The 15267-nt window shown below is 34.7% G+C and overlaps 1 long non-coding RNA gene across 1 annotated transcript in view; it reads right to left on the bottom strand.

Moving 5' to 3' along the window:
- Positions 1–3969: 3969 nt before the first annotated feature.
- Positions 3970–15267, bottom strand: part of LOC101885092 (uncharacterized) — a 48321-nt gene continuing 37023 nt past the window's right edge. Inside the window, exons 2-7 of the long non-coding RNA XR_015516602.1 lie at positions 7665–8244; positions 6988–7025; positions 6640–6714; positions 6176–6342; positions 5669–5858; positions 3970–5274 (exon numbers count right to left, since the gene is read on the bottom strand). This is a non-coding gene — a long non-coding RNA (uncharacterized LOC101885092). The remainder of the gene's footprint in view (positions 5275–5668; positions 5859–6175; positions 6343–6639; positions 6715–6987; positions 7026–7664; positions 8245–15267) is intronic.

The raw sequence follows: 15267 nt of genomic DNA on the forward strand, positions 1-15267 counted from the left end.
ATCAGGGAAACGGTTTGAATTTCCGCTTGGTAAACAAACATTATTGCTCCATTTGGGATGACACTACATACATATACTATGCTGTTGAGCATGTAAGTGCATAAGTACATAGTGCATAGTGTATAGTGTGCTATTTGAGATGCAGCTTAGGTTAGTTGTTTGCAAGGTGATCTGTATGACAAGCCTTGCCATCTCATGAACATGTTGAAAAAGGATGTGTATCTGACACGTTTATTAAAATGGATCCTAAGTCAGCTATTTCAGATTCGAAAAAATGTAGACAGCGCCCTCTAGTGGATTTTTCATCTGAAACATGTAACAGCACATTCCCGGAACAACATATTGTACATTTTACAAAAATGTATAGGCTGAGGCAAGTTTTTTTTTTTCAATAAGCCTGGGTTGTATAAAATGCATAAACAATTGTGCAGCAGAGTGACTCTATTGCACTGCATGTAGTGAAAACTAGCAGTACAGTATGGTTTGTTCACAAAGTGCGAATTTTTTGAGAAAGCCATTGAGAATACTTAAAATTTCGGTGTGTGACTTTGGCTTTAGAATGTGGTTGACACTTTTGTAAATAACCATATTTGAACATAACCATAAAGACTCACATGCAGAAGTATTATCTGTATTCTGTGCTGAATGCATCAACAGTACATTCTTTTGACTTCCTGGCAAAATTTTCACCCAAAAATAATTCTAGAGGGCAGGGATGTCAAATTCAATTCCTGGAGGGCCGCAGCCCTCCACAGTTTATTTCCAACCATAATTAAAGACACCTGATGAAACTAATAGAGTCCTTCAGGCTTGTTTGAAACCTACAGGTTAGTGTGTTGGAGCAGGGTTGGAATTGAACTGTGCAGGGCTGCGGCCCTCCAGGAATTGAGTTTGACATCTCTGCTGCAGGCTTTCTTACACAACCTAGTATGCTTGGAAGTTTCTTTCAAGCTGGTCACAAGTTGGTGATTAAATTGCTGTATTTATATATGGTTTTATATGAAGATTTGTAGATACAGGGCCTTTAATAATTATATATACTGATGTTTATTTTAAAAAAAAAAGTGTTTTTCCAGTTATTCCAGATTTGTTACAAATTCTTCTATCCTAGTTTGTTTGCAAAGTTCCACATAAAAATAATGAATTACATTTCATTTGTATATCTGCATTTGTAAATTTCATTTAGTTTGATAATTTAATTGATAGTTTAAAAAAAATCCTACATTATAATCCTACAATATAAACTATTTCCCTCGACTGAATTCCCAGTAACTTATAACAGTAACATATAGTGGGTATTTAAGATTTTGATTACATAACCACCACACCTAGTTTCCTATGTGTCATCTTATTCAGACCAGTTTTTCCTTCTTCTTAATGATAATGCAGTCATTATTTTTGGCCAGGTTTCTGGGATATATGGGAATTTTGGACCATAGTTTCCATCTTAAGATAAATCTTCATCTCACAGCATTGCAGCTTTTACTTTACCAGATATATTATCCACTGGCACATGTTTTTAGCCACAATCAGCATCTGCAATGCATTAAAACACTTTAGTAAAAACTTGCACAGTTTCAAAGGTCCTCTTGGCACCTTTACCATGTCACAGAAGTCCCTTAAAAACATCACCTCTCTTCACTAAACACAGCCAGATGCAGAGTTTGGAAAAATATATATTATTTGTAAGTTATAATACAGCCTGTTTAGCTAGAGAACTGGAGATCATCATATTTCTAAAAGCGATTATAATTTGAACTTAGAGTTTTTGAATACATCATGTAACTCAGCACTTAGGGTCATGGCATGCTGCTTGAGTTTGTTTATATGTGTGTGTTCAGGATGTTAACAGGAGGGTTGTATAAATGGCCTGGTGTAATTGTTTTTTACTGCTGCATGTCCCAGAGGCACAGTCCTGTTGGCTTGTGCACGGGCAGTCAATGGGATCCAGGTGTGACAACATGCTCACATGGCAACTATTTCACATTTTGCCAAATGGCTAATTCCTATTAATTCAATTCATACCCTTAGCTTATTGATATGTTTTGTAATCTGTTCATATCTCATTTACAGTTAGGTTTAGGGGTGGACAATAATGCTTCATGCATAAACAGTTGAAGTCAGAGTCATTAGCCCTCCGTTAAATGTAAAAGCCTTTTATACCCCCCCCCCCAAGTTTTGTTTGACAGAGAGATTTTTTAGCAAGTTTAAACAATAGATTTAATGCCATGATGACAGTGCATAAGGTTTCACTAGTTATTCGGTGAAATAGTGGTATTCAGCTTGAAGTCGGTTATCTAGGCATGTGAGCTCAATTGTGCAAGTCATGGGACAACAGTGGTTGGTTCTATAGCCAATCTGGGGGAAAAACAACACAGGCTCATTGTTAAAATGTACCCCCGTATACATTTCTAGAGAGCATGAATTATGTAGCCAGAGCTACGTATGGCTGCATTTCATCTTTAAAACTAACTCTATGGGGCGGTATGAGGTTGCCCCCAGGTTCTGTTTTTTTTGTGCTACCAGCTAACTGCTTAAGCCTAGTTCACACTACAGGATTTTAAACATCAGCAGATCGCTGTGCTGTTCACACTACATGACTTGACTTTGTGTCTTTTAATCTCTGTGGTGTTCACACTACGCAACACTCTGTGAACGATCCACAAGAGGGGGGTCACACACTACATGATCTGACAACATCTCATTCCCCATCAGCTCATTCAAGCTACCAAACCACAGCCAATGAAAATTTGAGGGAGGAGTCGTCAGAAAAAGCTGAACACTATTGGCTGCTTGTGTGCTGATGACATCGCTGACAGCGTTTCAAGCTTTGGAGAAAGCATTTAAAAACATCGTCAAATCAGCTGATTTATGAGCGGATTAATCACTCATCTGCAGGTTCCAGTGGATAGATACACAGAGAGTTTTTAATTTTTGTAATTTTATAACTCTTTGAAATAAAACTAACATATTTATAACACCCTGCCCTTTTCTAACTATCAGTATATTTCTTTCTGACATTGTTATTTTTTTTTATTACAAAACAGTAAAGAACTGAGCATTTCTGCCTTAAATTACCATATTGGTCAAAATGACTGCATGCATGTCTGATACTTTTCGCTGTGACTTTAAATATGTGTGCATTTTCTTGCCTGGCAACTTCCTGCTAACATAAACAAAACTTTCTGATGGCAAAAACATCAATTTACTTCAGATATCTTTCAAAACAGCATATTCTGTGCTGTGTAATAGCTCCTGTTTGAAAGTGAAAATGAAAGCCAAGACCTTTAAGTGTTTTAGTATCTTAACTACATATTTATAGGCTGTATTACCAAAAAAATATTATATTTTTAGGGTAATGGTGTCATTAAATATGATGCCAGACATTCAAAGCTTAATTTTAATATCTCAATAATAGCTTTGAATGTAAATATGTTGTGACAATATGGCGTTTCATATGAGAATGGTCAGAATGAGCAGTATGGTAATTCTAATAGTTACAGAATTCTAGTTCCACTGTTAATATAGCCTCCTCTCATGTCTGTACTAACGCAAAATGAAGCGAGTGCACCGATGCCCATTCTGACCAATCACAGATGTTTCTGCTGAGCTCCTGAACACACAGGCATTCAGCTCATGCTGATCTGCTCTCTCATTGGCTGTAGCTCGTCACTACATCTGACCACACACTGTCAGAAAAAATGTGCAAAATTTGTACCTTTAGGGGTACAATGGCTTGTCACTGGGGCAGTACCCTCAAGGGTACACCTGTTGTACCCTTTCACATGGGTACATATTTGTACCCTAGCAGTATGTACCTTAATGGGTAAAATATGTACCTCTGCTGACTAATTGTACCTTACTTGGGCTCTGGTGCAAAAATGTACCTTTAAAAAAGGTACAATTTCTCCTCCATAGGGATGAATTTTGTACCCTTTCATTTCAGATTTGTACTCCATACACATTAAATTTCATTTATCACATTTATTAAACATATTAAATATCAACATTTTTACAGGATGAATGTTTAAACATTACATCATTTTAAAATAATAAAAAGCAATATTTTTCCATGAGTACAAACTGCACGATAATTGTACTTTTATACTTGTAACCTTTTATCACAAACACTCATTGAAAGATTCAAAAAAAATTACATTGTCACCTTTTTAGAGGATGAAAGTTTTAAACTATCACAATGTCATACCAGATGCATAAACTTAAAAAAATTGCTGCTTAAACATTAAAACATTTTATGAAACAGCAAAAAAGCTTAATGTTATTTTTTTTAACACCAGTACATCCCATTTCACTGAGCATTTTTACCAATGTAACAAAGTAATCTTTCTAAAACAGCACTAGACCTCATGAAGTATATTTTTGTTAGTGCACTGCATTCTACATTTTTCTAAAAGCATCAAGAATCTCAAAGCAATCTATTTCCATACAGTAAATTGAAACTTACTGTATACCCTTAATCATTTTAGATCTCAAAAACACTTTTGATCAAACAGTATTACACATTTGATTTAAAATTTCTAAACATTCTTAAACAGTTTATCAGCAGAGTATGTTTAAAGAGCCTGAAAGTCCATCTGTCTTGGTTTATAACACCCCATTCAAAGTCAACTCCTAGTGTATTTGCATGGAACTATGAATCATACAACAGCAGTATTATAAACTTGCCACACAGAAACCAGTGCAGTATTGACATTTAAAATGTATTTCATTAGGAAAGAGTCATTTCTTCTCCATTAGCAGTCTCACATGCACACAAAAAGAGTTCAATTTGAACACCTGAATGCGTCAATCTCATCAAGGATGTTGGGCAGAAAAAATTCTTAGCATTGTGTCATCTTGTGCTTCTCAGTTGATTTGGGCAATGTTATTGAAATGTCTATAGCTGCTAGTCTTAAAATACTGATGCAGACTCGAAACGCATGCAAAAAAGTAAATGCAAAGATCCAAGCATTGCTGTTTGATGCAGACCCAGTAATACCAGTTCTCTCGGACAGCTGCACTGAGTTGTTTTTCTTGTAATTTTGGATCTCCATCTTCACACCGTTGCTGATGTTCAAATTTAAATTGTTGCTCCATCTCGGGGAGTTGCTGATGTTCATCCTTTGCATTCTTTATGTAGCGTGGATAAGCCAAGTTGAAAACACAGTAAACGGGGAAGGATGTAATAATGCCTTTTAACTCCTATTCTCCAACACTTTGCAAAGGATTTTCAACCATCTGTAGAGGTGGGTAGGGAGCATCATCATCATCCCACTGTGAAAAGAAAAAGAAAAAAGACATCAATAAACAATGTAAAATCTGTCAGAACTGCATAACATCTATCAGAGTATTACAAAGTGTTTAACCAACAGTACCCAAACCTCTTCCAGTGTAATTACTGTAAGCAATCAACTTTCTCTTTAAAGATATGGGGGAGCAGAATTAGAGCAGCACGAAAGTCTGAATCTATTGTAAAATAAAATCATCCATTTATTTATTTTATTTTCGGCTTAGTCCCTTTATTAATCTGGGGTCGCCACAGCGGAATGAACCGCCAACCTATCTAGCACGCGTTTTACGCAGCGGATGCCCTTCTAGCTGCAACCCATGACTGGAAAACACCCATACACACTTATTCACACACATGCATATGGCCAATTTAGCTTACCCAATTCACCTGTAGCACGTCTTTGGACTTGTTGGACTTGGACTTGTGGAGGAAACCGGAGCACCTGGAGGAAACCCACGTCAACATGGGGAGAACATGCAAACTCCACACAGAAATGCCAACTGACCCAGCCGAGTCACGAACCAGCAACCTTCTTGATGTGAGGCGATTGTGCTACCCACTGCACCACCTTAAAATAAAATAAAGACAAAAAATTAACAAAGTACTCTTAAATAATTTTATAATATAAAAGGACCCGTTTTTAAAATAAAGAAAAAAAATATTGGAACGTTTAGCAAATGCTGAATAAAAGATATTTAATGTATTTTTATGAATTACATTTTTTAAAGAAAAAAATTGAGACATGTTCTCTATATAAAGGGTTTGTATATAAGGCCTATGAGTTTGAACTTTCTAAATGCAGCTTGAAAAGGCACTTAATGATCCCATCCAAGAAATAAAGGTTTGATCTGCAAAATTATTATTATGTAAGTTTTATGTTAATACCTGTTAGATCATCTGCAAACTTCTATTCTCCTGCTTTTTTGTAGACTTTGGCCAGTGGAGATGCTTTTTTTCTTAATCAAGCTCAGGTACCTTTAGCACAAGCTGTCCTTGAAGCTCTGACTTGGTTGGAGATGGTTGATGAATGCATTCAGTCAGGTTCACCATGACTATAATAAACAAAAAGGAAATTAGTGATTCACTTTAAATAAAAACTATATCTAATATTCTTTGTTGCCATTTCCTTTTAGTTGTCACTGTACAAATAGTTGTAAGCTTGAATGCACATATGTGTTCAACACAAAGCTTGAAAATTAAAATATTTTTACAATAGTCATAACATTTATAATAGTCATTTGATCCTACACTTTGGCTTATACTGACATTAAACATTTAATTTAAACTGAGAACTGATTTAAAATGTGTGATCTCACTGACAAGGGTGTTTTTAATAAAGGGTCACACACCTTATTTCACTGGATACGCAGGACATTCGCATTACCCTCAAATGATGATGCATCCTCACCAATTGCAGGAATCACCTATTGGTTCAAATATAAGTCAAAAATAATGGCAATCATAAAAATTCAAATTTAACTTTAACACTTCACTTTACAGTTCATAGAAAAAGGGAGATTAAATTTAAGACTGCACAATGAATTCCTAGGGAAAATGTATATACACACACACACACACACATACATATATATATACATATACATATATATATATATATATATATATATATATATATATATATATATATATATATAATTATTAACAAACAGATGAAAGACAAAATACTAAATACTTACGTTATTACACTCTACTGCTTCCTCGTCCACTTCATTTTCTGAAATAAAAAAAATCATGATCGGTGTGAACTTCAGGTTAACAGCAAAAAAAAAAAAAAGCTTTAAATTAGCAACTCAAAGGTTTGATAAAGACCTGCCCCTCGATCTGACACGACAGATGATTAGGACTCTCTTGAACATGCGTTTATAACGTTATTTAAATACGTTACAAAATACAACTGCTATAAATGAACGTGGTTCGAGATATGCATAAACTAAAGTTATATTGTTTCAGACATAAAGGGGACAGGCATTCACTTCACTCCTGTCCTGAGTAAACATGAACGTTAGCATGAACGTTAGCTTTCCAACACTGAGAAAATTCTGAATTTATAAATAACGTATGCAATAAAGGCTTAACAACATTATCCAAACAAAACGAAACGTGTTTGAACTGTTTCTCTGGACGTTTCACCGCTGTTTTTTTCAGCGTCTCGAGCTCTGTCTCATGGCCAGGTTATGTGAAAAATCATATTTTCATTTCTGGTCAACCTTAAATTACAAAAGGGTCCCCTCACGCGGCAGGTAACTCGACGGTAATCATAACGAAGTTACATACACAAGGCAAAGTAACGTCAATTATGAATTGAATATGACCCAACGGATATTTACAATAAGTTATTTAACATTAAACGTACCTGCAAATGTCTGTGCTTCGTCTTCACGAACGTATTCCAGCTTCTTTGAGTCCTTCAGGTCCATCCTCCATCGGCGGCGAGAAGAGCGTCAGAACAGTGCAACAGCTGGAGATTAACCGTCGCACGTAATCAGCTGGCATTATGAATGCACGGCGCGGGCAAAATCCTATTGGACAACACGAATTCAAATCTGCTGGCTGCCTGCTAATGCTAAGCGAAAGTCAATGGACAATCCCCGCTTTGCAGACCCGCAAGTTTAAAAAAATATCATCTAATGTGTCACAAAATGTAGTTTTAAGAGTATTTCAGGCGAGAATGTAGTTATTTTAAACTCGAATCGGCAGTTTATTTAAAAATACAGCGCTTCTTTGACAATGTGCTTCAGTGAAAGCGGACTCTGTCAGCGGGAGCTTTATGATTCTCTCCCCCGCCGACAGCAGCTTTTACTTCGGCCAGTCAATCTCGGATCTGCCGCTGGATTCAATCTCCCCTTGTAGTTAAAACATTATATTTAATACATTTTGTGTATATCTAACGGCCAGCTTTTGGTCTTTTAAATCTATTATTTGTTCTCAGCTGTCTTATTTTGGCAGTATTATTCTGTTACGTTTTATAATTGTTTTATTAATTAATTAATTAATTTATTAATGCTACAATGTTGTACTCTGTCTTTGTTTACCAAGCTGGTTACCTTTAATTCCTATTGTATATATCTACTTTATACTTGTATGTCCATTCTAGTAGTTTATTAAATCTGATAATCAAAGAAAGGTCTGTGTATAATAAGCCATTTCACTTTACATTTAGGGGGATTTATGTTAACATTTTCTTAAATCAAAAATATTAATTTATAATATTTATAAGGCCATGTTTATATAATTAAATAATTTAATTTATAATGTACAGTTTTTTTGTGCATTTCTTCCAAATAACCAACAACTCGTAACATAAATGAAGGACCATTTCATACACGTTGACTTGCTCCTTTTTCACAAAAGTGATTGTACCTTTCTTTGGGCCTTAAATGGCACAAACATGGACCCTTTGACAGTTGGGAACATATTTGTACCATTTTTACCCTTAAATGGTACATATAAGTATCTTAGGGTGCTACTTTGAACCATTGAGGGTACAACTTCACCATTTGTACCCCAAGTGTTCACAAATGTACCCCAACCGTACCCTTTTTTCTGACAGTGCACGTGGGGTTGAGTCGGCCGACTGCTCTGGAATATTCAGCATGCTGAATGTTGGATTTCCGTCTGCGAGGTGTCGGCGACGCGTCAGCGAGCCTCGTTGATGTGTTGCTCAGTAGTTCACACATAAAGAGCGGCGAGCGCCGAGCACCCGCAGATTTCTTCCCGATCACAGCCCGATCTGTCGGCGAGCTTGTTAACTTCCAAATCGGGCTCAAATCAGGCTTAAAATCCTCTAGTGTGAACTAGGCATTACCTTCATGTGGACGTCTTTAACACTGTTACCGACGTGCCCAGTGGTTTGCCACTTATGTTGTCAGATTTGAAACACAGAGTGGAGATTACCATGACAACAGGGTTCTTGTCTGGTGAAGAAAGGTTCCAAAAAGCAGGTAAAATAAAATAAACAAGTACATAACAAGGTGAGAACATGGTAAGATCTAAAAAAAATGTGGTAAAAAATAGGCAGCCATGAGGGCTTTAGCTTTTCTTATTTAGGATTGTTTTTGAAAACTTTGTCAGTTGGGTTTAGGGAAGGTAGTGGGAGGTTTAATCTTTGCTTTTGAAAACACTATCGGTTGGGGCTATGGAAGGGGGTTGGTGGGGGGATTGGTCAGTCAGTCAGTCAGTCAGTCAGTCACTTAGTCAGTCAGTCAACAGCAGCCTCAGGTGGATTTAAATGAGAACAGCAGATCTAAAAAAAAAGTACATAGTGGCATATATATATATATATATATATATATATATATATATATATATATATATATATATATATATATATATATATATATATATATATATATATCTTTTTTCCAGAAATAAAAAAATATTACAAGAAATACTGTGAAAATGTCTTTGATAAAACATCTCTTGGAAAATATTTGAAAAATAAAAAAATAAAAATAAAAAAGGGCACATCAAGTTTGCCAACTGTATTTGTATGTTCTGAAATCTTTTATACTAGTTATGCTTTCTCATGAAATCAGGTTGGATGGGAACAAACTATTGAAAGAAGATGTCACAAGACAGCAAGACAAAAAGCAGAACATTTTGTTCTGAAAGTATTTTGAGTTTCATTTTAGCTGTCAACACTTTATTTACTAAACATAGCTGAACCAATCAAGCTAGCTCTGTTTAAGTCAGTCAACATGTAAACATTTTGAGGGTGGATCCCATAGCTTAATTTGTTTAGATACCACATCTTAATTTGTAATCTGCAGAGGAATCCTAGACAATTTTGCACATTACAGGCTGTATTTATGGGCCATTACAAGTAAGCCGTTCATCAAATTAGAACGTTCAGAGCAGGTCCGTGAACAATCGACTGCTCACTGAAAAAAAATTTTTTTTTTACTGTACATCTATAACTATAATCATAGGCATGTATCAAATATATGCAATCAGAAATTTGAATTTCCCAGTAGAACATTAGCCAAGAACCCCTTGTGAAGTTGCATTTACTACTGAAAAATACAGAGATAATAGCTGAATTCTTGTAATTATGGTAATTATGAGATTCTGACTTGTTAAAATTATATACATAAATCGTAGAAACATTAACTCTAAAAAATAAGAGGCTGTTCTGTATTGTCACTAATTCATGGCTGAATGGAGTTATAAAATGGTTACCACACAATATACAGATAAAAATAAAAGCCAAATAAAGTGGAAGTCAGAATTATTAGCCTTGACTATTATTATTAAATGATTATTATTATTAAATGATGTTGAACAGAGCAAAGAAAATTTTCATAATATTTTTCTCTTCTCGAGAAAATCTTATTTGGTTTATTTCGGCTAGAATAAAAGCAGTTTTAAATTTTTTAAAAGCCATTTTAAGAACAAAATTATTAACCTCTTTAAGCTTTTTTTTTTCTCGATTGTCTACAGAACAAATCATAGTTATACAATAATTTGCCCTTTTACCCTAACCTGTGTAGTTAACCTATTTAACCTTGTTAAGCATTTAAATGTCACCTTAAGCTGTATCAACACAATCTCACGGCAATTCGTAACTTTTTCATTTAGTGGCTAATTCGTATGAATTCGTACAATCTAATTCGTATAATTTAGTACGATTTGCTTTTCCCCCAATGACGGTTGGGGTTAGGGGTGGGGTCAGGTGCCACGCCTCCTTTTTAAAATCGTACCATTTCGTACGACTGAACTCGTAAGAATTCGTACGAATTAGCCACTAAACTGGCAAAACGTAAAATACTTACGTTTTCTCGTGAGATCAGGCTGGCTGTATAGAAGTGTCTTGAAAAATATCCAGTCAAATATTATTTACTGTCATCATGACGAAGATTAAATAAATCAGTTATTAGAAAATAGTTATTAAAACTATTATGTTTAAAAATGTGTTAAGGAATTTGTTTATCCGTTAAACAGAAATGCCTCCACAGTCACCAGATCTCAATCCAACAGAGCACCTTTGGGGTGTGGTGGAACGGGATAATGGATTCATGTGCAGCCGATAAATCTGCAGCAACTGCTTGATGCTATCTTGTCAATATGGACAAAAATCTCTGAGGAATATTTTTAGCACCTTGTTGAATCTATGCCACGAAGGATTAAGGCAGTTCTGAAGGCAAAAATGGGTCCAACCTGGTACTAGTAAGGTGTACCTAACAAAACGACCTGTGACTTGCATTATGGGACCTTGATATCTGCTCTGTCAACTTTTTGATGTTAAAAATTCTCTTTACAATTTAACAAAGTGACTTTTATTGGCATTTTAATAGTTTGAAATAACAATGTATATATTTAGAGAAAATTATTTATTTATATAGAGAAAAATACGTCTGTAAAATAAAACAAAATGCACTGACAATATATTACAAGAGTTTTGTTACATAATATACAACACCAACTTAAACAATTTATTACTTTAAGCTAATAAAACTAGTAATAATTTTTTACTTTTTTACTTTTCACTCTTTACTTTTAAAAGTTTTTGGAATAAGATCAAGGTAATTCAAAAGCATAAATAAATAGGGAAAATAAAACACGAATCACAAAATATGAAAAACTACTAATCTACGAATCATTTTTACAGTGTATATACACATCCTTAACTCTCACCTTTAGTTTTCCAACTTTTATTTTACATACAGTACCTATGAACATACAGCATCATAAACAAACTTAACTCTTGGGTTAAAAATAGAAAGAAAATAATTAATCCAGTCATAGGATTAATTGGATGTTTTACCCAAATTTGGGTTGAAATAACACAGCTTTTTTTAGAGTGCATAGACTGTATCATTTGAAAAATATTTTATTTAATAATAAATAGAAGGAGCATGTATTTGACTGACATTCCAGAATGGGGTATATGCACAGATGGTGTCTGTCAGCCAATGATAAATTTCCAGTGAAAGGTTTATGTGACTATTGACAATTTAATGATGTTCCTATGTTGTAATGTAATTAAAACACAATCAGTTAAGCATTTATTTAGTTGTTCAAGCATAAAACAAGTTCAAATACAGTGTAAAGCGTAAGTAGCAGCAGGCTAGCACAGAAACTCTATTGAAAATATTAGGGTAAAAAAAATGTCCATATTTTAAAGACGGTGCACAAATTGAATTTAATGCAGTGCTTCTTGTGTGGTCTATTTGATATAAAGTGGGTAACTTTATAACATATTTCAGTGAAGATTACTGAATTTTAAAGAAATCAGATCTTAAAGGTGGTGATATTGTAATGGACCGGCAGTTTGCTGAAAGCGCTTGGGCTGGCTAACTAAAAAATTACAAATCTGTATGCATAAACCCCATTTACAGCAGGCTGACTATGCATTGCAAAGGCATCTTCAAAGACATTTTTTCTCTTCAGACAAAAAAAGCACTTGGGTGCAACAAGTTGATTATCATGACTTTGAAGGAAGGACATTTCTAAAAAAATATATGAAAGCAGCATACATTTACTGTGAGATGGTATCATCAACCTCATTATTTGTGTCTTTTCAGGTTCATCGGTAGTGTAGTAAAATAGTGTGCCATCATTTACACACCCTTGACAAGACTTTTTGTTCTGTTGAACACAATAGAAGATATTTTGAAAAATGCTGGAATCATGTAAGTATTTAGTTCAACAGAATGTTCAACAGAAAAAAAGCCTGAAACTGACTTGGAACAAGGTAAAAGAATAATAAATGATGGCAGAATTTTGGGTGAACTATCCCTTTAATATGAAGGTCAGATCCAGATGACCTGTGGCTTTTATTATGCTTGTATCACCCCAGAACTCACAGGTCTCACTTTGTCAGTCTTAAGGGACTTTTATGAAGAGAGAAAATAAATTAGATTTTAGCTCCTGAAAGACTGCGGCAGTCTATACCCATGAGATTAATTCTTGAAAGGTGTTCTGAACATACCATCTTCAAATCTATGCAAATCTGACTCAGACAGGAGAGTGTGGTGGGAAAATCAAGGACAAAGTATTTGACGCAGCTTCAGGTGAATGTGGCTTTTATAATCTTTAAAGTCCCACAGCTCTGTTGACAATCCTCAGTGAATCATCTTATGATGAGTGTACTTGGACTTGGGGTGAAAAAGATGAATAAAATATTACAATAATGCAGAATGCGAACCTGAATATTATCAGACAAACGGGAGGAACGTTTTCCCATTTAAGCATGTAACAACATTAAATTAATTATGTTTTGCTTAACATGTGACGTTAATTTCCTGACAATTAAAGATCATTTGTAGCTGTGAATTCCAAAGATTTGTAGGGCAAACATGCCTGCTTGTCATTTTTAGGGTGAAATATTAGCCAGACATGTTTTCATAATAAAAAATAATACCCTGTCACCTTCAGCATATATAATGACCCATTATTTTTGTCATTAGCCGCTGCACATTTGTATTATTTACTGAGCTTAAAGGTTATGTATGCAGAGGATATAACTGAACTGAGGTGAAGCGGCAAATGTCATGAACTTTATATTCAAGAATGGGGTTTCTAGAGGCACTGTTTATAAATCATATGCAAATAACCAGACCATCCAACATTTAGGTGAGGTTTTTTCTTCTATAGACGATTAAAGCCATGGTTCTTAAGCCACTTTTTACTGCATGGTATGTTATGGTGCAGTTCGCCTTGGTGTTGATTCGGTTTTACTCAGCTTGGTTTGCATTTAAACAAATAAGTAAAAAAACAAAACAAAACAAAACAAAAAAAAATCACCAGGTACTAGGTTTGCAACAGAATGGAAAAGTTTTAAAAAGTGAACCATAACAAACTAAACGATTACAAAATTATTTACAATATTATTACTTTTAATCCATCTCACAGCACAAGCTTCCTGTCACATGCATGTATGTACAAACTCCTATAAACTGATGCTGTTTGTTTAAACAGCGTAGTTACCATTTTGACAAAAAACAACAACAAAAACAACATATGTCCCTCTATGTTGTACAAACAGTGAGTATTTTACATGCCTGTTCTTATATGTGTAACATGTGGGCACTGGACAACGAAATTGAGGGTCCACGTGCAGAGGTGGGTAGAGCATCCAAAATCTATACTCAAGTAAAAGTACTTGTAACAATCTTAAAGGTTACTTGAGAAAGAGTAAAAAAAAAGTACAAATAGTTACTAGTTACTTTTGATTATATATATATATATAGTTTTTAATAGTTTTAAACCTATTTTAAGGTCAATATTAATAGCCCTCTTCAGCAATATTTTTTGAGTGTCTACAGAACAAACCATCATTAATGACTTGTCTAATTACCCCCACTTTAATCTAAATTTAAGCCTTTAAATGTCACTTTAAGCTGTATTTTAAGCTGCAAACAAGAAATCTAAAGGCCTTGTCAAGTAACAGGCAGATGGTCGATACAGGCACCAGACAGGGTAAAGGATTAAACAACGCAAGGGTCAAAGCACAGAGAAATGTGTTTGTAATGTTACAGGGTGTTGACCAAACAAGACTCAGCAAAGTGTGTGTGAGTGTGCTCTATATATATAGTCTTTATAATCAGTACTTGTACTGTGTGTGGTGGTGCCTGTAGGTATTCGTGGTTCATTTGGAGACGGGATTGTAGTCCTCCAGGGATCTGTATGAAATAATCGCTGGTGATTGTGATAATATGCTTAGTAAGCCTTTAATATACAGTTGAAGTCAGAATTATTAGCCCCCCTTTCAATTTCTTTTCTTTTTTAATTATTTCCTAATTAATGTTTAACAGAGCAAGGAAATTTTCACAGCATGTCTGATAATATTTTTTCTTCTAGTGAAAGTCTTTTTTTTTTATTTCAGCTAGAATACATTAAGTTTTTAATTTAAAAAGAAAACATTTTAGGGACATTTTAGGGAACAAACCATCGTTAAACAATAACTTGCCTAATTACCCTAACCTGCCTAGTTAACCTAATTAACCTAGTTAAGC

The sequence above is a fragment of the Danio rerio genome, chromosome 19 (assembly GCF_052040795.2).
Source record: "Danio rerio strain M-AB ecotype USA chromosome 19, GRCz13ab, whole genome shotgun sequence".
In the NCBI taxonomy this organism is placed as follows: Eukaryota; Metazoa; Chordata; class Actinopteri; order Cypriniformes; family Danionidae; genus Danio; species Danio rerio.